We start from the raw sequence: 21,523 nt of genomic DNA, 5'->3' as shown, positions 1-21,523 counted from the left end.
GTTTTGTTGTTACGATCTACTGTATGCCTTAATTACACGTATGCCAGCAGAAAATGCCCAACTGAGATGTGCCACATGTGCCTTCTGATTAGACTATATAACTTTGCTGTATAATGTAATAAATGTCTTCAGCTGCTTACATCTGGCCCAGAAAGCACTGCTCAAAGTAAGTAAAACATCTATACTACAGTGTTAATTTGTAAGAAAGGAGGCTTTGAAATGGGGTACGTGGGGTTCTCAAATATATAAATGTGCAGTGTGTATCTATAATATGCAAAGAGTGGCTTTTTAAAACGTATCGATTTTGTTGTCGATTGTTTTTTATGTGAAAGGAAAACCCTCTGAACGGAGGCTGGCTGAGCCTGATAAGAAAAATTAACCTTTTTGTATAAAATAAGAATTAACATGGGAAAAGATTAACCTTTTATATGAAATAAGAATGGTAAACTGTGAGCATCAAAGGAGCAAAATAACAACAAGGGATAGTTAAGTGACTGATTTTAAAAAAAAGATGAAAAACATACGCAGTAACCCACAGAAAACACAAAAAAAGGCAGTAGATTTCTGGCACTGAAACGCTACCACTTCCTGTATTATAGAAATAACCTGAGCATGTGAAGTTGTTTGGCACATGGCTTCAGGAGAGATCCCACGTCTGTCCAGCACTGTAATAAAGCATGTAAAACTCCAACTTATTTGAGTTGTGGAGTTTGTCTTTTTCCACAGATCATTTTCTTGCCACCGCAGCGGGACCTGCCGAGGAACGGGATCTCTCCGGGTGCCCCCTCCCAGGCTTCTCGGGCAGAGCTCCTTAAACTCTCTCAGGTCAGCACAGGAACGGACAAGGGCCACCAGGCAGAAAAACGTATGCTTTGAAGGGAAAGGGGCAATGCATAAGCTGTAACGGGACCCCTTACACGGGAGAGGCAAACTGCTGTCCGAGGTAAAAGAGCTCTTGGGTCAGAACCAGGGAGTTCCAAAAGTAGTATAAGCATTGTTTCTGTTATTCTTTTATTACAGGTACTGCTTAACTTGAAGTATTACAGATGTTAAGTGTATGGGGTCGGCAGATCCTCTAAGAACTTAAAGTATTGTAGACATTGTCCGTGGGGAAGCAGGGATAGTTCCCTAAGGAACTTAATGTTAGAAACCTTGTTTAGAGCGTGTGGCTGAGTGTGCACGATCGAGACACAGAAGGAAAAAAAACCCAAAAAACTATGAAGCGAGAGGGAGTCTCAATCCATCCAACTCCATAGCTCTCCTGTTCAAGTAGATGTAGAAGAATAGTATTGATTTGTATGAAAGGAGGCTTTGAAATGAGCTACATGGGGTTCTGAAATATATAAGTATACAGTGTGCTTCCGTAATACAGAGTGGATTTTCTTTTGTGTGTATAATAGGGCTTTTTGCTTATTTTCTATGCTGAAAAGGTGGTACCGTGTTGCATTATACAAAATGGAAGCTGGGGCCAAGTATATGGGAACAGGGGGATCCCCTGAGAACTTAAGGTATCGTAGTGTTATCTGCGTGGAACCAGGGGAAGTTCCTAAAAGACCTTAAAATGTTAGAAACGTAGTTTGTGTGGAGCGTGCAGCTGAGCGTGGGCACGGTTGAGATGTAGAAAAAAGTCTCCAAAGCGAGTTGGAGTCCTGACCTGCAGTTCTGTGATAAGCATGGCCAGAGACACACGAAGTGAAAATTTTAAATGTGAGCGTGGCCAGTAATTGTATGTTTAGGACCTTTCAGCAAAACGAGAGCATTTTCTTTCCCTGAAAGGATGGTGGCTCTGCAAGCCTGGCTACTTCAGACTGAGCCCAGTGGGACTCAGCTCCCCTCGGTGGTGCCCGGCTCTGCTGAGGATGGCTCTTTGCTCAGCTTTTTTCTGGCTTCCTTGGGCTCTCCTCCAGGTAAGTGTCAACCTCCTCTGCTCTCTGGGGCTCTTCTGTATCAGCCTGGAACATTTGAAATGCCTGCATGTTCTTGGAGGGGATTAAAACCCCTAAGCGGCCAGCTAACCCTGACCCTCCTCCAACTCCATAGCTGTCCTGTTTAACGAGGTGTAGAAATACAGAATTAGTCTCAAAAGAGGCTTTGAAATGAGATACATGGGGTTCTGTGTTACGTAAACTTGCAGTGTATGTCTATAATACACAAAGAATGGATTTTCCTTTGTGTGTGTTCTAGGATTTTTAAATATTCATTGGCTTGGTTGTTTGTGGTTTTTTTTGTTTGTGTGTGTTTTTTTTTGTTTTTTTTTTTTTTTAATTTGAATGAAAAACCTTCTGAACAGAGGCCGGCTGAGGCGCTTCCCATGCACAGCAGCATGAGATAGCCCCCTAACTGGTCAGTGTTGCCACCTCTCCTAAGGGGGTCTGTGTGCATCTGTGGTGGGTGTGGGGCTACCCAAAGGGAATTTAGGGGCGTGTGGATGCCAATGGAGGGTCTCCAGTGGGTATTCTAGTGGGATGGTTAGGGCTAGTTGTGGTTGGCTGGCGGCAAGCGCCGTAGTAGTCGTCGTTGTTCTGGTATTTGTCGTGGTTGTGGTTGGCTGGTGGCAGGCGCCGTAGTAGTTGCTGTTTTTCTGGTGGTTGCTGTGGTTGGCTGGCGGCAGGCGCCGTAGCAGTTGCTGTTTTTCTGGCGGTTGTCGTGGTTGTGGTTGGCTGGCGGCAGGTGCCATAGTATTTGTTGTGGTGGTGGTGGTCGTTGTCGTGATTGTGGTTGTCTGGTGGCAGGCACCGTAGTAGTAGTAGCTGTTCTGGTTGTTGTGGTTGGCTGTCGGCAAGTAACCCTAAAGGTCCGACTAAAAGATTCTCTTGGAGCCTTCTGGAGGCTCCCCACATCCCTCCATATGGCCCCAAATTCTCCAGTGATACCCTCAGACCCACCTCAGTTGCCATCAGAACCCCTTAAAAGGCGTGTTAACAGCCCACTTAGGGGCCTCTGTTGCCCTTGTGTATGGGGGAAGGAGTTTTGCTAAGCTCTGTTCAGAGGGCTTTCCATTCAAATTAAAAACAAAGAACAAATAATTCCACAACAAATAAAACAAGAAATAATAAAGACAGATGTCCCTTGATACACACAAAGGAAGGTCCCCTGTTTTTAATTGATACACCTTTTGTAGGTATGTTCTCAACATTTGTTTTGCTCTACTTTAGAATTTGCTTCTGCATTCCAGAAGCATTTGCATCTAATAGAGGAGGTCCAGTGGGGATGACTTCAAAACCTTTTCAAATAGCAATTAATACCATTATTGTCTATCAATATAAAGGGGAGAGATTTTCAGTTCGATTTTTAGTCTTGGGGTGAGTTGCCTCAGCGCTCTGAGAGACGCGAGAGGCGGCTCGGCTCCCCTCGGCAGAAAAGAGGAATAAGGGTAAAGCGTGTGGGATCGGGGGATCCCGTAACACGTAATGTATTGTAGGATTGTCTGTGGGGAAGCAGGGGAAGTTGCTAAAAGAACCTAAAAGTGAAACTTGTGAATGGGAGCGTGGCCACTATTTGTGTGTTTAGGACCGGTCATTGTTGTTTTATTTGGTTTTGGTGTGCGTTTGGAGGGGAAAAGGGTTTCTATTTAAAAACTAAGAAACAGACGACATGTGGCGGCTCAGGTGTGGGACGTCACGAGATGAAACGATGACCTGAAATGAAAGGGTGTGGGGCTCTCTGAACTGAAAAGAGGTGAAATGCTGCAATGGTGACCTGAAATGAAATGGTGTGGGGCTCTCTGAAATGATGAAGTGCTGCAATGCTGATGTGAAATGAAATGGTGTGGGGCTCTGTGAAATGAAATGCTGAAATACTGCAATGCTGACCTGAAATGAAAGGGTGTGGGGCCCTGTAAAATGAAATGATGAAACGATGACCTGAAATGAAACGGTGGGCTCTCTGAAATGAAATGGTGCAATGCTGACCTGAAAGGAAACGGTGTGGGGCTCTCTGAAATGAAAAGAGGTGAAATGCTGCAATGGTGACCTGAAATGAAATGGTGTGGGGCTCTCTGAAATGATGAAGCGCTGCAGTGCTGATGTGAAATGAAATGATGAAACGATGTCCTGAAATGAAACGGTGGGCTCTCTGAAATGAAATGCTGCAATGCTGACGTGAAATGAAATGGTGTGGGGCTCTGTGAAATGAAATGCTGCAATGCTGTCCTGAAATGAAATGGTGTGGGGCTCTCTGAACTGAAAAGAGGTGAAATGCTGCAATGGTGACCTGAAGCGAAATGGTGTGGGGCCCTGTGAAATGAAATGATGAAACGATGACCTGAAATGAAACGGTGGGCTCTCTGAAATGAAATGGTGCAATGCTGAAGTGAAATGAAATGGTGTGGGGCTCTCTGCAATGATGAAGCGCTGCAATGCTGATGTGAAATGAAATGGTGTGGGGCTCTGTGAAATGAAATGATGAAACCATGTCCTGAAATGAAACGGTGGGCTCTCTGAAATGAAATGCTGCAATGCTGACGTGAAATGAAATGGTGTGGGGCTCTGTGAAATGAAATGCTGCAATGCTGAAGTGAAATGAAATGGTGTGGGGCTCTGTGAAATGAAATGCTGAAATACTGCAATGCTGACCTGAAATGAAAGGGTGTGGGGCTCTCTGAACTGAAAAGATGTGAAATGCTGCAATGCTGACCTGAAATGAAATGGTGTGGGGCTCTCTGAAATGATGAAGCACTGCAATGCTGATGTGAAATGAAATGGTGCGGGGCCCTCTGAAGTGAAATGGTGCGGGGCCCTCTGAAGTGAAATGGTGCGGGGCCCTCTGAAGTGAAATGGTGCGGGGCTCGGCTCGGCTCCTCGGCTGGGCTCGGCTCGGCTCCTCGGCTGGGCTCGGCTCGGCTCGGCTCCTCGGCTGGGCTCGGCTCCTTGGCTGGGCTCGGCTCCTCGGCTCGGCTCCTTGGCTCGGCTCCTCGGCTCGGCTGGGCTCGGCTCCTCGGCTCGGCTCCTCGGCTCGGCTGCTCGGCTCCTCGGCTTGGCTTGGCGGCTCGGCTCCTCGGCGCTATCTCAGATGCCATCAGAACCCCTTGAAAGGTATTGTGGCAGCCCAGTTAGGGGCTTCTCCTGCCTTCGTGCATGGGGAAGCAGCTTTGCTGGGCTCTGTTCAGAGGGCTTTGCGTTCAAAATAAAAACAAAAGAGCAAGTAAGTCCACGACAAATTAAAAAAAAAAAATGACAAATGCCTTCCTGACACCTTTTATAGGTATGTCTGCAATATCCGTTTTGTTCTACTTAGAATGTGCTTCTACAACTCTAGAAGTTTTTGCATCTAATGGAAGAGATCCAGTGGGGGTGATTTCAAAGCCTTTTGTCATAGCAATTAATACCATTCTTGACTATCTATAAAGAGAGGGCTTTTTTTTTTCACTTTGATTTTTTGTCTTAGAGGGCAGCGTGTCTCCGTTCCCTGTGGCGGCTCATACGGTGCGCTCTGTGAAACAGTGGTGCGCTCTGTGAAACAGTGGTGCGCTCTGTGAAACAGTGGTGCGCTCTGTGAAATGGATCCCTTGAGATCTTAATGAATTGTAGGATGGTTTGTGTGGAATCAGGGGAAGTTCCTCAGAGTACTTTAAATGTTTGACACTGATGTTATGAGCGTGCGGGGAGCGTGTGCAAGACCGAGGCGTAGAAAATAGCTACGAAGCGAGCAGGAGTACCGATCTGCGGTTCCACGTCTTCGTGAGGAGCGTGGCCAGAGACGGACAAAGCGAAAGTTGTCAACGGGTGTGTGGCTAATAATTGTATGTGTAGGACCGGTCAGTAAAGAGAGACATTTTTCTTTCCCTAGAAGGATGGTGGCTCCATCAAGCCTGGCTGCTTTAGACCGGGCTCGGTGGGGCTCAGCTCCTCTTGGTGGTGCCAGGCTCTGCCAAGGTTGGCTCTTTGCTCAGCTTTTTTGATGTCCTTGGGTTCCCCTCCAGGTAAGCCCAAGCCTCTGCTGCTCTCTGGGGTTCTTCTGTATCAACCTGGAATGTTTGAAATGCCTGCATGGTCTTGGAGGGGATTAAGACCCCTAGGAGGCCAGCTCACCCTGACCCCTCTCCTCCAACTCCCTAGCTCTCTTGTTTAACGAGGTGTAGAAGTGTGGTGTTCATGTGTCTGAAAAGAGGCTTTGAAATGAGCTACACGGGGTTCTGGAATACGTAAGCTTACAGCGTGTCCGTGTCATACACAAGGAGTGCTTTTTCCTTTGCGTGTGTTGTAGGGTTATTAAATATTTACTGATTTGGGCGTGTCTGTTTTTCTTTCTTTTATTAGACTGGAAAGCCTTCCGAACAGAAGCTGTCTGAGCTCCTTCCCATGCACAGCGGTAACAAACTGTGTTGCTGCCGAACGCTGTAAACTTACTGTGCTGCTGCCGAACTCTGAAAACTTACTGTGCTGCTGCCGAACTCTGTAAACTATCAAACTGTGCGGCTGCCGAACTCTGTAAACTAACAAACTGTGCGGCTGCTGAACTCTGTAAACTAACAAACTGTGTGGCTGCTGAACTCTGTAAGCTATCAAACTGTGCGGCTGCTGAACTCTGTGTCCCTTAAGGACGTAATGAATTGTAGGATGGCTTGTGTGGAGGCAGGGGAGGTTCCTCCTATGTTTGACACCCTGTTGATGTTTGAGTGTGTGGGTGAGAGCGGGCACGGCAGAGACGTAGGAAATACCTACGAAGCGAGCGGGAGTCCCGATCTGCGGTTCCACGTCTTTGCGAGGAGCGTGGCCAGAGATGGACGAAGCGAAAGTTGTCAACGGGCGTGTGGCTAGTAATTGTATGTGTAGGACCGGTCAGTAAAGAGAGAGCATTTTCTTTCCCTAGAAGGATGTCGGCTCCGTCAAGCCCGGCTACTTTAGACTGGGCTCGGCCGGGCTCAGTTCCCCTCGGCGGCTCCGTTGAGGTCGGCTCTCTGCTCGGCTTTTTGGATGTCCTTGGGTTCCCCTCCAGGTAAGTCCAAGCCTCTTCTGCTCTCTGGGGTTCTTCTGTATCAACCTAGAAGGTTTGAAATGCCTGTATGTTCTTGGAGGGGATTATGACCCCTAGTAGGCCAGCTAACCCTGACCCCTCTCCTCCAACTCCACGGCCCTCTTGTTTAAGAGGTGTGGAAGTGTGGTATTCATCTGCCCGAAAAGGGGCTTCGAAACGAGCTCCACGGGGTTGCGGAATACGTAAGCTTGCAGCGTGTCTGTCTAATATGCAAGGAACGCTTTTTCCTTTGCGTGCGTTGTAGGGTTTTTAAGTATTCACTGACTTGGGCGTGTCTGGTTTTCTGCCTTTTATTAGAATGGAAAGCCTTCTGAACAGAAGCTGGCTAAGCTCCTTCCCACGCTCAGCGGTAACAAACCGTGTTGCCGCCGACCTCTATAAACTGAAAGCGTTGCCGCCGAACTCTGTAAGCGGACTGTGCTGCCGCCGAACTCTGTAAGCGGACTGTGCTGCCGCCGAACTCTGTAAGTCTACTGTGTTGCCGCTGAACTCTGTAAGCTGAAAGTGTTGCTGTTGAACTCTGTAAGCGGACTGTGTTGCCGCCAAACTCTGTAAGTGGACTGTGTGGCAGTTGAACTCTGTAAACTGACAGTGTCGCCGCTGAACTCTGTAAACGGTCTGTGTTGCTGCTGAAACCTGTAAACTCATGGTGTTGCTGTTGAACCCTGTGATCTGACAGTGTTGCCGATGAACCTTGTAAACTGACAGTGTTGGTCCTAAACCCTGTGTCCCTTAGGGACGTAATGAATTGTGGGATGGCTTGTGTGGAAGCAGGGGAGGTTCCTCCTATGTTTGACACCCTGTTGATGCTTTGAGCATGCGGGTGAGAGCGGGCACGACTGAGACGTAGAAAATAGCTACGAAGCGAGCGGGAGTCCCGATCTGTGGTTCCATGTCTTCACGAGGAGCGTGGCCAGAGACGGACGAAGCGAAAGTTGTCAACGGGCGTGTGGCTAGTAATTGTATGTGTAGGACCGGTCAGGAAAGAGAGACAATTTTCTTTCCCTAGAAGGATGGTGGCTCCGTCAAGCCTGGCTACTTTAGACCGGGCTCGGTGGGGCTTGGTGGTGCCAAGCTCTGCCAAGGTTGGCTCTTTGCTCAGCTTTTTTGATGTCCTTGGGTTCCCCTCCAGGTAAGTCCATGCCTCTGCTGCTCTCTGGGGTTCTTCTGTATCAACCTGGAATGTTTGAAATGCCTGCATGGTCTTGGAGGGGATTAAGACCCCTAGGAGGCCAGCTCACCCTGACCCCTCTCCTCCAACTCCCTAGCTCTCTTGTTTAACGAGGTGTAGAAGTGTGGTATTCATGTGTCTGAAAAGAGGCTTTGAAATGAGCTACACGGGGTTCTGGAATACGTAAGCTTACAGCGCGTCCGTGTCATACACAAGGAGTGCTTTTTCCTTTGCGTGTGTTGTAGGGTTATTAAATATTTACTGATTTGGGCGTGTCTGTTTTTCTTTCTTTTATTAGACTGGAAAGCCTTCCGAACAGAAGCTGTCTGAGCTCCTTCCCATGCACAGCGGTAACAAACTGTGTTGCTGCCGAACGCTGTAAACTCACTGTGGGGCTGCCGAACGCTGTAAGCTAACAAACTGCGGGGCTGCCGAACTCTGTGTCCCTTAGGGATGTAATGAATTGTAGGATGGCTTGTGTGGAGGCAGGGGAGGTTCCTCCTATGTTTGACACCCTGTTGATGTTTGAGCATGTGGGTGAGAGCAGGCACGGCAGAGACGTAGAAAGTAGCTACGAAGCGAGCGGGAGTCCCGATCTGCGGTTCCACGTCTTTGCGAGGAGCGTGGCCAGAGATGGACGAAGCGAAAGTTGTCAATGGGAGCGTGTGCAAGACTGAGACATAGAAAATAGCTACGAAGTGAGCGGGAGTCCCGATCTGCAGTTCCACGTCTTCCTGTGGAGCGTGGCCAGAGACGGACGAAGCGAAAGTTGTGAATGGGTGTGTGGCTAGTAATTGTATGTGTAGGACTGGTCAGTAAAGAGAGAGCATTTTCTTTCCCTAGAAGGATGTCGGCTCCGTCAAGCCCGGCTACTTTAGACTGGGCTCGGCCGGGCTCAGCTCCCCTCGGCGGCTCCGTTGAGGTCGGCTCTCTGCTCGGCTTTTTGGATGTCCTTGGGTTCCCCTCCAGGTAAGTCCAAGCCTCTTCTGCTCTCTGGGGTTCTTCTGTATCAACCTAGAAGGTTTGAAATGCCTGTATGTTCTTGGAGGGGATTATGACCTCTAGTAGGCCAGCTAACCCTGACCCCTCTCCTCCAACTCCACGGCCCTCTTGTTTAAGAGGTGTGGAAGTGTGGTATTCATCTGCCCGAAAAGGGGCTTCGAAACGAGCTCCACGGGGTTGCGGAATACGTAAGCTTGCAGCGTGTCTGTCTAATATGCAAGGAACGCTTTTTCCTTTGCGTGCGTTGTAGGGTTATTAAGTATTCACTGACTTGGGCGTCTCTGGTTTTCTGTCTTTTATTAGAATGGAAAGCCATCTGAACAGAAGCTGGCTAAGCTCCTTCCCACGCTCAGCGGTAACAAACCGTGTTGCCGCCGAACTCTGTAAACTGAAAGCGTTGCCGCCGAACTCTGTAAGTCTACTGTGTTGCCGCTGAACTCTGTAAACTGAAAGCGTTGCCGCTGAACTCTGTGAGCGGACTGTGTTGCCGCCGAACTCTGTAAGTCTACTGTGTTGCCGCTGAACTCTGTAAGCTGAAAGTGTTGCTGCCGAACTCTGTAAGCGGACAGTGTTGCTGTTGAACTCTGTAAGCGGACTGTGTTGCCGCCAAACTCTGTAAGTGGACTGTGTCGCCGCTGAACTCTGTAAACTGACAGTGTCGCCGCTGAACTCTGTAAACTGACAGTGTCGCCGCTGAACTGTGTAAACAGACTGTGTTGCCGTTGTACTCTGTAAAGTGAAAGTGTTGCCGCTGAACTCTGTAAATGGTCTGTGTTGCTGCTGAAACCTGTAAACTCATGGTGTTGCTGTTGAACCCTGTGAACTGACAGTGTTGCCGCTGAACCTTCTAAACTGACTGTGTTGGTCCTAAACCCTGTGTCCCTTAGGGACGTAATGAATTGTAGGATGGCTTGTGTGGAGGCAGGGGAGGTTCCTCCTATGTTTGACACCCTGTTGATGCTTTGAGCGTGCGGGTGAGAGCGGGCACGACTGAGACGTAGAAAATAGCTACGAAGCGAGCGGGAGTCCCGATCTGCGGTTCCACGTCTTCGCGAGGAGCGTGGCCAGTGACGGACGAAGCGAAAGATGTCAGTGGGAGCGTGTGCAAGACTGAGACGTAGATAATACCTACGAAGCGAGCGGGAGTCCCGATCTGCGGTTCCACGTCTTCTTGAGGAGCGTGGCCAGAGACGGACGAAGCGAAAGGTGTCAATGGGAGCACGGCCAGTCACGGAATCTGCAGCATTAGTGCTTGTTGCACTTCATTGTGGTTTGGTGTAGAATGCGTATATGGTTTCTAGTACTAATAAACTAAGAAACAAAAGCAGGGCAAGGAAGTAGCAACATCCTTCTGAAAACAAATGAAGGAAGGTCCCCTGCCTAAGGGAAGAACATGGCATATTTCTAAACTGTGTGTTGTAGTATGTGCAATTTGTTTTTACATGCTAGAAGCCTTTGCAGGTAAGTGAGGAGAAGGACAGGGGTGCTAGCTAAAGCTTTCTAAATGCCCAGTAATAGCATTTGTGAGTATGGAGGTAGGGAGGAGAGATTATTCAGGTGGAGATTAGGGCAAGGGGCGGATGGGCAAAGGGGCGGATGGGCAACTTAGGGTCCGGGTGAGGATTGCGTTTGGGGTCGGGGTTAACGATAGTGTGGTGGTCAGGGGGTTTAGGGTTTGCGTCGTGGACAGCACCAGGGTGAGGGTGCAGGGGCCGGCAGACGTAGGGTTAGGAGGTTGGGGTTAGGGGGTTAGGGTTAGGGGTGGTGGCAAAGGGGGTGGCAAAGAGACTTCCCTTGTTTCCAGTGTGGAAAACCCCTTGTTTGTCCCCTGACCCCAGAAGCTTCTCACAGGGGCTGTGTTCCTCACTAACAGCAAGGCTGCGCTCGGCCCCTGGGGATGCTGCAACCGGAGCAGAGAAGCTGTGTTCCTGGCAGTTCTCTCTCCACCTGGATCAGGATGAAGGTGCAGGCCATTGCTCTGCAGCTAGGCACTGCTGAGAGCTGCAGCTGGTACCCAGATCAAAGACAGCTTTGTCTCTAAGGCCAGTGCTGCCGTGCCGCGGCGTGTGCCGCCCCGGGGGATCTCAATGCTGCCACCCGGTGTGTAATGGCCGGCAGTGCAGCCGTGCCGCGGCGTGTGCCGCCCCGGGGGAGCTAATTTCTGCAGCCTAACTGCGCTGAATGCTCGAAAATTCTTAGGGGAAGAGCGGTGAGCGGAGAGCTTGACTCGAGCGTCGCTATGGATCCAGCGCCTGCGCCCTAGCCCGGCTCTGCTCGCGCCAGGGGGGCAGCGTCCCGGTGGTCGCTATGGATACGGTGCCTGCGCCGCAGCGGGTCTGGTCCCGCGCACGCGCCCTCCTCGCGGGCTGCGCCCCGCTTTTCTGGCTGGGGGGGCGGGCGCCGCGCAGAGCAGCTTTGGAGCCGGACCGGTCGCGGAGAGCCCTGATTCGGCGCATGATGCCGTTCTGTGCCCCAGGGTGCCTGCGAACCGCCGTCCTTTGGCGGGGCAAGGGGTCCTGGCGCATTCGGGGAGCTTGCAGTGCGGTTTCCAGTGTTGCTGCCGGCCCGGGACTCCCAGGTGTGTTCCTTCCGGCGTCTGAAGGTGGTCTGGGGCCATCGGCAGGGCTTTTGGGGGTGACGGAGGAGGTCTGGGGGCACCTAAAAGGGTCTGGGGATATGTAAAGTTCTGGTGGGGCCATCTGAAAGGATCAAGGGTCGTGGAGAGGCAGCTGGGCACCTCCGACGGACCCTTTGGGAGGTCTCTGCAGGCTCCCGTGGGAGCTGGGGGTGTCTCGGGGTGGGTTTGGGTTTGTGCTGCAAACAGCGTTGATAATGCAGGGACGTTTTAATTCCCACTGAGCGCATTGCATATTCAGCAAGGATTTTCTAATTTAGCAAGGCTATGTCACATGCTCAGCCAGAAGACTGGAGGGCAGGTTGGCTGGTGGACTGCTCTCCAGGACTGGATTGACCTCACTCAGCTGATGGTGAGCAATAGCCTTAATTTCCATTCCTTATTCTCCTTAGGACTTCTGCTATTGTTATTATTGCTCTTATTATTGGTATTACTATTATTCCTACCCCTGAGTTTTCTCACTTTCCCCCTTCCAGTTGTCTTCCCCCCACATCCTGCTGTGTGATGCTTGTTTGCTAGCTGGCGAGTGCCCTCAGGGCTGTGCCGGACACAGAGCCTGCTTGTGTCATCTGCCTTAGGCACACTCATGTGAATCCAGCATTCAGAGAGGCGCTGCCTGTTGGAAAGATAAAGGTGAGCCAATTCAGTCCTAGCAATGTGATGTCTGCAGGTAGCCAGCAGCTTGGCATGTTCTCCTGAACTCAGAGCCAGACAGCAGGATGTCTCATCTAGGCTCAGAAACTCAGGTGCTAAGAGTGACCTGTGGTAAAAGCTGTGAACAATTGAATTGACATGTCAGTAGGGTTTGGACACAGGGTCGTGGAAGTCTCAGTGGGACAGACGCTCCAGTTTCGGAAGCCTGTATTTCATGTTGCAAGGAGGTCGTTCTACAGCTGAACACAGCTGTGTGTGTACAGCCGTGAAGTGCAAACCAAATGATTTCCTGAGCTCATCTGAATCCCAGAGCTCATGAAATTCAGGCCTGCCTTCCTGTAGTGTTGGATCTCTCAAGGGGAAAAGTGAAGAGGAGGAGAACTCTTTAGCTTTCTCTCTCTTTTCTTTCCCTCGATACACTTTGTCTTGCTTGGCTTTGAATCACAACTGTGACGTTCGGTTAGGTGGTGAATGTGTACTAGGTGGTACGACACCAAAAGAAGGAAAAAAGAACAGGAATAATTTGCGTTATAGATGACTCCAGGTAAAAGTTTTTGGTAACAGTTTTATTGGCACTAAAAGATCATAAAAAGGGAATAAAGTGCAATAAAAGGCAAGCAAAGCAGCGCGCTGGGCTTGAGAGGGGACAAAACTCCACCTCCATAGCAGCCTTACAATAGTTTTCTTCATCTTCTATAGTTACATCATCTACATAAGCAAACTTATGCTAAACAGAAGGCAGGCATGTGATAATGAGTCTTAGAGTAGGCGGTCAAATCCCTTCTCCCCACATTTGGGTGGTAAGGGTCAATGTATCAATTTTCTCACGTGCGCAATTTTGCAGGCTTCTTATCTGAAGAAAACAAATTCCTAGGTCTGAATGTTTATCTTTAAGATAAGCTCCGCCTCAGCCGTGATGTCTCCAACTAACCAGACAGTATCCTTGCAAGTCTGCAAGATATGTTTCTTTCCCTTTGCTCTCAAAACAGGCCTCACAAGATCCTGACCCTTAATCCCAGGGCACTCTAAGTCTTATAATTTTAAACATAGATCACCAGTATATTCATCACAATTTGTCATAAAAACCCCACCATTCCTGTAGGATTTCAAGTTCCTGCTTGATAATATAAAGCAGTCTGTGCTTTGTTGGTTGTTTTAGTTTCCTTGCTGTGCTGCAAAGATTTTGATAGGAATTTCTAGGTATTAACTACAGCCAGGGCAATCCTTCAAGTGCCCTAGGAATGCAGTGAAAACCTTTTGAGAATTGTTCCTGCTCTGTTACTCCTCAAGCTATGAGCAGACACACAGACAGTTGTTAACAGACTTTCTTTGATCATTTCAGGTCTGGTGTGCTGGGACTGGCAGGATTTTCCTGAGCTGTCCACGTACGGTTTCTGTTGACACTCTTCAGCTCGTACATCCGGTTTGCTGACAGAGGGTGTGGGGTTTGTGGGGCCCGGCAGCGAGAGTTTTCCAAAGAGGAGCTCTTAAGGGCAGCTCCAAGGTTAGGTTTGGATTCTCCTGGAGTCGCACACAGAACGACTCTCACGATTCCAGTGGTCTAATTTTATAGCTGCATTTTCTTCTCTCTGCCTAGGTGAGAGAATGACCTCACTAAAGAAGAGAGATAGCCTGAGCTCTACAGGAACCTTGAACCCAAGCAGCCAGTGCCTTCTGTGAGTACAAGCTGTTCTTGTTCAACGTGGAACTAGTTGAGAGCTGAAGCCAGACCACACCTTAATTCCCTCAGCTTCCTCTTCTGCAGATTAAACAGTCCCAGTTCCTTCAGCCACTCCTCATAAGACTTGTTATCCAGACCCTTCACCAGCTTTGTGGCCCTTCTCTGGGGACACTCTCTCACCTCTGTGTGCTGGGGAACACCACTTCTGCCGGGCCAGCCACCAGCTGGGTTTAACTCTGTTCCCCACTGCTCTTGGGGCCCAGCCATCCATCCTGTTCTGCTGTCCAGCAGTCCCTTTGAAAAAAAATCCATCTGAAAAAAGAAGTAGCAGAGAAGGAAAGTTGAAGCTGCAAAGATTGCAGTCCCCTCAGTTGTTGAGGATTGTTTTGAGCAAGAGGGGCCTTGGGTGCCAGGAACGCCTGTGCAATTCAGGCCTTGAAGAATTCTCTGTGATAATATAGTGGCGGAGTAAGAGATGTGAGAAAGTGCTGATTGCTTGGTATGCTGAAGTCCAGCTGCCTCTGAGATGGGAGGCAAGCAAGATAAGGAGGAGGCGAGATCTGGGGAAGAGAGCAATTAGACCGGATAGAAGAATTCCACAGAGTTGTGAAAACAATGATGTAACCTTTTAGAGAGCAACCAATAGTATGTTGCCAAGTGGGCATAATTATAGCAGACTGTATATAAGATGTGTCTGATGCTCAATAAAGTTGGATTCCACTGATCAAATTGGTCGAATAAGCGGCCCCTTCTTGCGGCACTCAGTTCTTGTGGTACCCTCTGTGAGATCCTAAGCCACCTGAACTGAGCCGGTCAGGCAGCCAAGCTAGTGCAGCAGTGTCTTCTGGAGAGTTGATAGGAGCCAGTTCTGTGGGGTTTGTTGAAGTGAGTGGCCAGTCGTTCTACATGAACAGTTGTCTTAGTGCTAGCAAGTAGGAGGCTCTGAAGTGTGGTACTTTGAGAGCTCCATTCATACTTGCCCTTCAGGAGGAGCCAGCTCTTTCATTGAAGCCAGTGCTTTCACGCCAAAAGAAGGGAACTCTTCTTAGTCCACAGAGCACATGGGCAGGGGAAAATGTCTGTAGCTGGTGAGATGGCCTGTGCTACAGTCCATCTTCTTCATCTCCTCCTTACTCCTTCAAGTCTCATTCCCCATTTTCTTTTCAGAGAAACTTGCTAGGGAAAGCGTTAAAGTCCTGCCTTACAGCGACCAGCAGGAAATCTTTTCCACCCCATGATGGGATTGGGATGAAGGTCCCCTGGTCACAGAGGGACATTAGGTTAGTGATGCAACACCTGCTTTTCACACATCTTTTCTGTTAGGCACGAGCACCTGAATGTCCTCTGCGGTCCGTGCGGTGGCCTTCAAGGTGATCTACTCTTATACCCTTCTGTGGCACTCGGGTCAGAAGAGCAGGCTGGCTGTTGCCAAGAGCCTCCTGTCCCCGAGACTGCTTTTTGCTGTCTGAGCAGGTGACTCCATCTATTGGGGAAATGGCATTTCTCACCATTCTGGTGTCACTGGTGGCTGTTGAGGATTAGATCAAAGGCCCGAGCCTTTAGGGCAGGACTGGTGGCAAATGTTGGACAGTGGCTAGGAGCTCATCTGCCAGAGCTCTCTGCCCTGGGATGGATCCCATCTGGTGCCATAGACTTGTGAGGGTCCCAGTGGTATCCCAGTCCCTCCCAGTTCTTTCCCAGTCCTTCTCAGTCACCCCTAGTCCTTCCAATTTCCATCCCAGTTCCTCCCGTTTCCTTCCCATTCCCTCCCATTCCCTTTGGAATTCCTCACAGTCCCTCCCGGTCCTTCCCAATCTCCTTCCAGTCCCTTCCAAGTCTCTCCCAGTCCCTTCTCAGTCCTGTCCCCATCCCCATCCCCATTCCCATTCCTCCCAATCCTCTCCCAGTCTCCTCCCAGTCCCATCCCCGTCACTCCCAGTCCCCTCCCAGTCTCTCCTAGTCCTTTCCCAGTTCCTCTCAATCCCTCCCAGTCTCCTTCTCATCTTGCAGCGTGGCAGATTTCCCGGAGTGGGAAAGCAGAGCTGCGCTCCCTTTGGTCAGTACAGTTTAGGTGGGAAGTGCTTCCACTGGCTCCATTGGTCCAGATCGCCCCAGTTTGGGCTCTGTTTACTTTGGGGCCATTTGGGCCCATTTAGGATCCTCTTTGGGACTTTTTCCCCAGTTGTTCCCAGTCCCTTCCAGTTCCCTCGGAGCTCTCTCACAGTTCTCCCCAGTGCCTCCCACTTGAGCCTCCACTACCTCTTAGTCTCTACCAGTTTCCTCCCAGTTTTCTTTCAGTCTCTGACAGTTTCCTCCTCCTTCCCTCCCAGATTCCACCTCGTGCCCTCCCAGTCCCTCCCAGTTTCTTCCCAGTTGCTTCCAGTTCTCTCCCAGTCCTTTGGTGGGAGGAAACTGTTGGGACCGGGAGGGCACCGGGAGGAGGCCATTACTGTGTAGTTTGGTAATACTGACGGCTGCAGCTGGTGCTGAGCTAAACAGAATGATCACAGAAGGCTTTTGCTCTGAAGCCAGAGCTGCCTGCTGGGGGAACGAATGTTTTTCTGACAGCTCTTGGAGGAACATTTCTGTAGAGGTGTTCCCCAGGGCTCCTCAGGTGCTCAGAACTCAACATGTTGCCTTGGCGGGGAATAAAACCCATGGAAAGCTGAGCGTGAGGTGACAACGCAGGCACCGCCCCCCCCAGCGTGGCAGCGCCGCCCTCAACAACATGGCGCCGGATGCTTTAAAACGGCTCAGTGCAGGGTTGTGGCTGGTAGAGGTCGGAGCTCCTCCTCTGTGTCCCAGGTCAGTGCTAGTCTCTGCTGCTTTGTGGGGTTTCTCTATAGCAGCCGCTGGAGCTGCGCGGGGCTTTGGGGGTGGCTGCCAGCGGGGCAGCGCGGGGCTTTGGGGAGGTGGCGGCCGGCGGGGGGTGTCCGGGTTCGGCTGGCGGGGCTCTGTGGGGGTGGCGGCTGCTGCCTCAACTGTACCCAGAGATACCTGGAACTCTGGGCTGCAGCTGGTGCCCAGATCAAAGACAGCTTTGTCTCTAAGGCCAGTGCTTCTCTGCAGAGGAACCAAGATTTCTCTGCAGGTGTTGCCCAGGGTTCCTCATCTGCTCAGAATGCCCAGCTCCAGTGCCAGGCTGATGTCACCTCACAGCCGTCACTCTGTCGGTGTTTGCCTAGGAGTGCCAGAAATCTTCCTGGAACTATTGGAGAAAAGGAAGCTTTGTCTGTCTCTGTTTGTGGTTGTGGTGGGTTAACACCTTTTTCTGAAAACAAAAGAAGAAAGCAGGGTGGAGGGCTTGCGGGTACTTTACACTCCCTGAAGGGCGTCTCCCCCCTAGGAAAGCTGAGTCTGTTCCACTTCCCCCTCCCTGCCCAGCAAGGGTATAAAAAAGCAGGACCTCATAGCTGTTGGATCTCCTTTTTGGCTCCTGCCTCTGCTGGATGAGAGCTACTGCAGCTGCTCTCCTGATCCTCAGCCACGTGGCCGGACCTGATCCTTCTCCCTGCTGCCTCTGCGCCTCCTCAGAGACAGACTGGTTTTGTATTATTCTTTTTCTATCCCCCTCCCATCCATTTTTGTTCCTTGCCCTTGTGAACCCTTTTTTCCCTGTTATTGCTATATATATATATATATATATATAAGGAAAAAAAAATTACTTGCCTCTCTACTTCCAAGCTGACTCCAGATTGTTGCTTAGTGGGTTTGCTCCTTACCTTTTTTTTTTCCCTCCTCTCCCTGTTTGGAGGGAGGAGGTGGGGGGGAAGTGGGGAAGAGATTCTCAGCCTTTTCCCCATTTGAGCTTTTAACTCTCAGTTAAGGCTCAAACCACTACAATTTTTGGCGCCTCCAACGTGGGGCTTGGAAATTGATCTTGTATTGGGAAAGCAATACTTTTTTCTGAAAAAGGAGCTTGAAGTAGAAATGGCAATTTTAAAGAACCTGATGGTCCAAGCCTTTTCATGGGCTTTTGGCTGGATCTTTTGGACCCACATCTACAAATTAATAACTTACCACGTGGTGTGGTTAATGATAGAGATGCTGATCAAGTGGATAAAAACTTTACCAATTAAGTTAGGCATGTATCTCTTGAATCCATTGAATTGCACTGTCAGTGGTAACTTTTCTAACATAGGAAACTTTCCTGAAGCAAGTTATGAAACCAATGGTGTAGATAAAAGTGCCTGTGATGGAAAATTGCTCTACGTTGCAATATGCTCCATATGCCTAAATGTAATCCTTATAGTGGCATTTGCTGGGACCGTGTTGGGTGGAGGACTAGCTAACCCATTAAGAGCTGTTTGGAGGGTGATAACACACTCCTTTGTGCTCTTTAATGACTGGGGGCGTGTCTGTTGTGGGCATTGTAAGCACTCTGTAGACATAAAGAGGGAGGGGTCGGGTTGTAATGACTGTGCCAGCTCTCAGCCTGAGCCCCAGGCACAAGGGTTTGCCCCACCACCAGCAGTCCCACAGTTGACCCCTGATGCTCCTGCCAATGCAGTCTCTCTAGCACCGGTCACCACACACAGGAAAAGAAATCAAAAATCATCGCCAAGCACGGATGGTGAGGAAGGAATCTCAGCAGGCCCCAGCACCTCACAGAATCCAGCGGTGGATGAAGATGATTCAGACCAGGAAAAAACTGTTACATCGCTGCCCAGAAAGGAACTAAGGCAAACTCGTCTGGACTACGCCAGGAAAGAGGGTGAGCCAATACTAAGCTGGGCCCTGAGATGCTGGGACGAGGGGGTGGACACAGTGGACCTGGATAAGAGGGAGGCAAAGCTTTTAGGCTCCCTGACTCGTGATGCTGGTCTGGACAAAGAGTTAGCCAAACTTGATGGAATACACACTCTCTGGGCCCGGATTCTGAACGCCATCAAGAGCCGGTACCGCTCAAGAGATGACCTGCCCTGGGCCCCAGTTAGATGGACAACTATGGAACAGGGCATTCGGTATCTGAGGCAGATGGCCGTGATGGAAATAATTTATGGAGATGGCCAGCTCCCTTCGGACCCAGATGAGGTGCCCATGAGACGGCCCTTCGTAAAGAAACTCACCCAGACTGCTCCTCAGAAATATGCTCACACATTAGGAGGGATACTCTTGACTGGACAGGATGGAAGTCCTAAAACTGTCTGTGAGTTTGCCAATGATTTAAGGGAATATGAGGACAGCGTAAATCAGAAACTCCTGATCTCAGCCATAGAAACTATGGCTAAAGACATTGTCAAAGAGATCAAGACCTCCATGTCTGAACTGAAAAAGGGGAGCGATGCCTCCTTTTCCCCTTCTCCTTCAGAATGGGTCCAGGTTTCAGCAATCAGGAACAGGTGACCTTCCCCTAGGAGATCACCCCAAGCCAATCGGGGAATGTCAAGGGGGTCTCTGTGGAGGTTCCTCTGTGACCATGGAGAGGACATGGACACCTGGCATGGCCAACCCACCTCTGCCCTCTGGAACAGGGTGCGGGAACTGCAAGGTGGGCACCACGGGGATAACTCATCTAGGAGAAGAGCTGCCCCAGTTTCCTGGAGTGGTCGCTCTCGCTCAAGAGACCCTTCCCCTAGTAACACAGGACCATGTGACAAGTGTGGACATTGCCGCCAGCATTAGAGGTGCCCTACCTCCAGCCAGGTGGAGGCCAGGGATAACAGAGTATACTGGGATGTGTACGTGAAATGGCCTGGCACTTCAGAAGCCCTGAAGTACCGAGCTCTGGTGGACACAGGGGCCCAATGCACCCTGATACCATCGGGGTACAAAGGGGCTGAGTCCATAAGCATTCAAGGAGTCACAGGAGGCTCACAAGACTTGACTGTACTGCAAGCTGAGATAAGCCTGACCGGGAATGAATGGGGAAAGCACGACATAGTGACTGGTCCAGATGCACCTTGCATTCTTGGCATTGACTTTCTGCGGGAGGGATGCTTCAAGGACCCTAGGGGGCACAAGTGGGCGTTTGGGGTGGCAGCTGTGGAGACTGCAGGCAAAGAACAGCTGTCCACCATGCCCGAGCTTTCAGATGACCCCTCCGTAGTGGGCAGCCATAAGGTGCAGGATTTGAAGTTACCTATTGCCTCTCGCATAGTACATCGCAGGCAATACAGGACCAACAGAGACTCTCTGCACCCCATACACCAACTGATTCGACGACTGGAGAGCCAGAGCGTGATCAGCAAGGCTCACTTCCCCTTCAACAGCCCGATATGGCCAGTGCGGAAGGCAAATGGGGAATGGAGACTGACTGTGGACTACCGTGGCCTGAATGAAGTGACTCCTCCGATCAGCGCTGCCGTGCCAGACATGCTGGAGCTCCAGTACGAGCTGGAATCGAAGGCGGCCAAGTGGTATGCCACAATTGACATTGCTAATGCCTTTTTCTCCATTCCCATTGCAGAAGAATGCCGGCCACAGTTTGCTTTCACCTGGAGGGGAGCACAGTATCAATGGAATCAGTTACCTCAGGGCTGGGTCCATAGCTCAACCATCTGCCATGAGGTGATCCAGACTGCCTTGGAGAAAGGTGGAGCTCCTGAGCATCTGCAGTTCATTGATGACATCATTGTATGGGGTGAGACAGCAGAGGAAGTTTACCAGAAGGGTAAGAGGATAATTGACATCCTGCTGGAGGCTGGCTTTGCCATCAAGAGAAGCAAGGTGAAAGGGCCTGCCAGGGAGATCCAGTTCCTGGGTGTTCAATGGCAGGATGGCCGTCGCCACATCCCTCAGGAGGTGGTGAACAGGGTAGCCACTATGGTGCAGCCCACGAACAAGAAAGAGACACAGTCGTTTTTGGGGCTTGTGGGCTTCTGGAAAATGCACATTCCCGGGTACAGTCAAATTGTGAAGCCTCTCTTCCATGTAACAAGGAAGAAAAATGATTTTGTGTGGGGACCTGAGCAGCAGGTGGCGTTTGACCAGATCAAACGAGAGGTGGTCCATGCTATGGCTCTGGGACCTGTTCGAACTGGGCCAGAGATCAAGAATGTGCTGTACACTGCGGCTGGTGAGAATGGTCCTACATGGAGCTTGTGGCAGAAGGCTCCTGGTGAAACCAGGGGCAGGCCCCTAGGTTTCTGGAGTAAGGGGTACAAAGGCTCTGAGGCCAACTACACCGCGACAGAGAAGGAAATCCTAGCTGCCTATGAGGGCGTCCGGGCTGCCTCTGAGGTAATTGGGACTGAGTCACCTCTATTTCTAGCTCCGAGACTTCCAGTCCTGACCTGGATGTTCAAAGGGAGAGGCTCAAGCCCACATCATGCCACAGATGCTACCTGGAGTAAGTGGATGGCCCTGATAACTCAGCGAGCTCGGATGGGGAACTTCGAACACCCTGGCATAGTGGAAGTGATCACCAACTGACCAGAGGGTGCTGACTTTGGAATGCCACCAG

At 50.3% G+C, this 21,523-nt stretch overlaps 1 long non-coding RNA gene across 1 annotated transcript; it reads left to right on the top strand.

Annotated features, from left to right (window-relative positions):
* The first annotated feature begins 12,105 nt into the window (after nt 1-12,105).
* Nucleotides 12,106-14,168, top strand: LOC137454534 (uncharacterized). The gene is made up of 4 exons (XR_010990632.1): nt 12,106-12,135; nt 12,260-12,416; nt 13,780-13,941; nt 14,035-14,168. It is a non-coding gene; the product is annotated as an uncharacterized lncRNA (long non-coding RNA).
* Nucleotides 14,169-21,523: the final 7,355 nt, after the last annotated feature.

The sequence above is a fragment of the Melanerpes formicivorus genome, unplaced genomic scaffold, assembly GCF_026170545.1.
Source record: "Melanerpes formicivorus ecotype bairdi unplaced genomic scaffold, bMelFor1.0.p_v2 SCAF_81, whole genome shotgun sequence".
NCBI lineage: Eukaryota > Metazoa > Chordata > Aves > Piciformes > Picidae > Melanerpes > Melanerpes formicivorus.
Note: the sequence above shows the minus strand (reverse complement) of the source record. Positions and strands in the feature narration are given on the sequence as shown.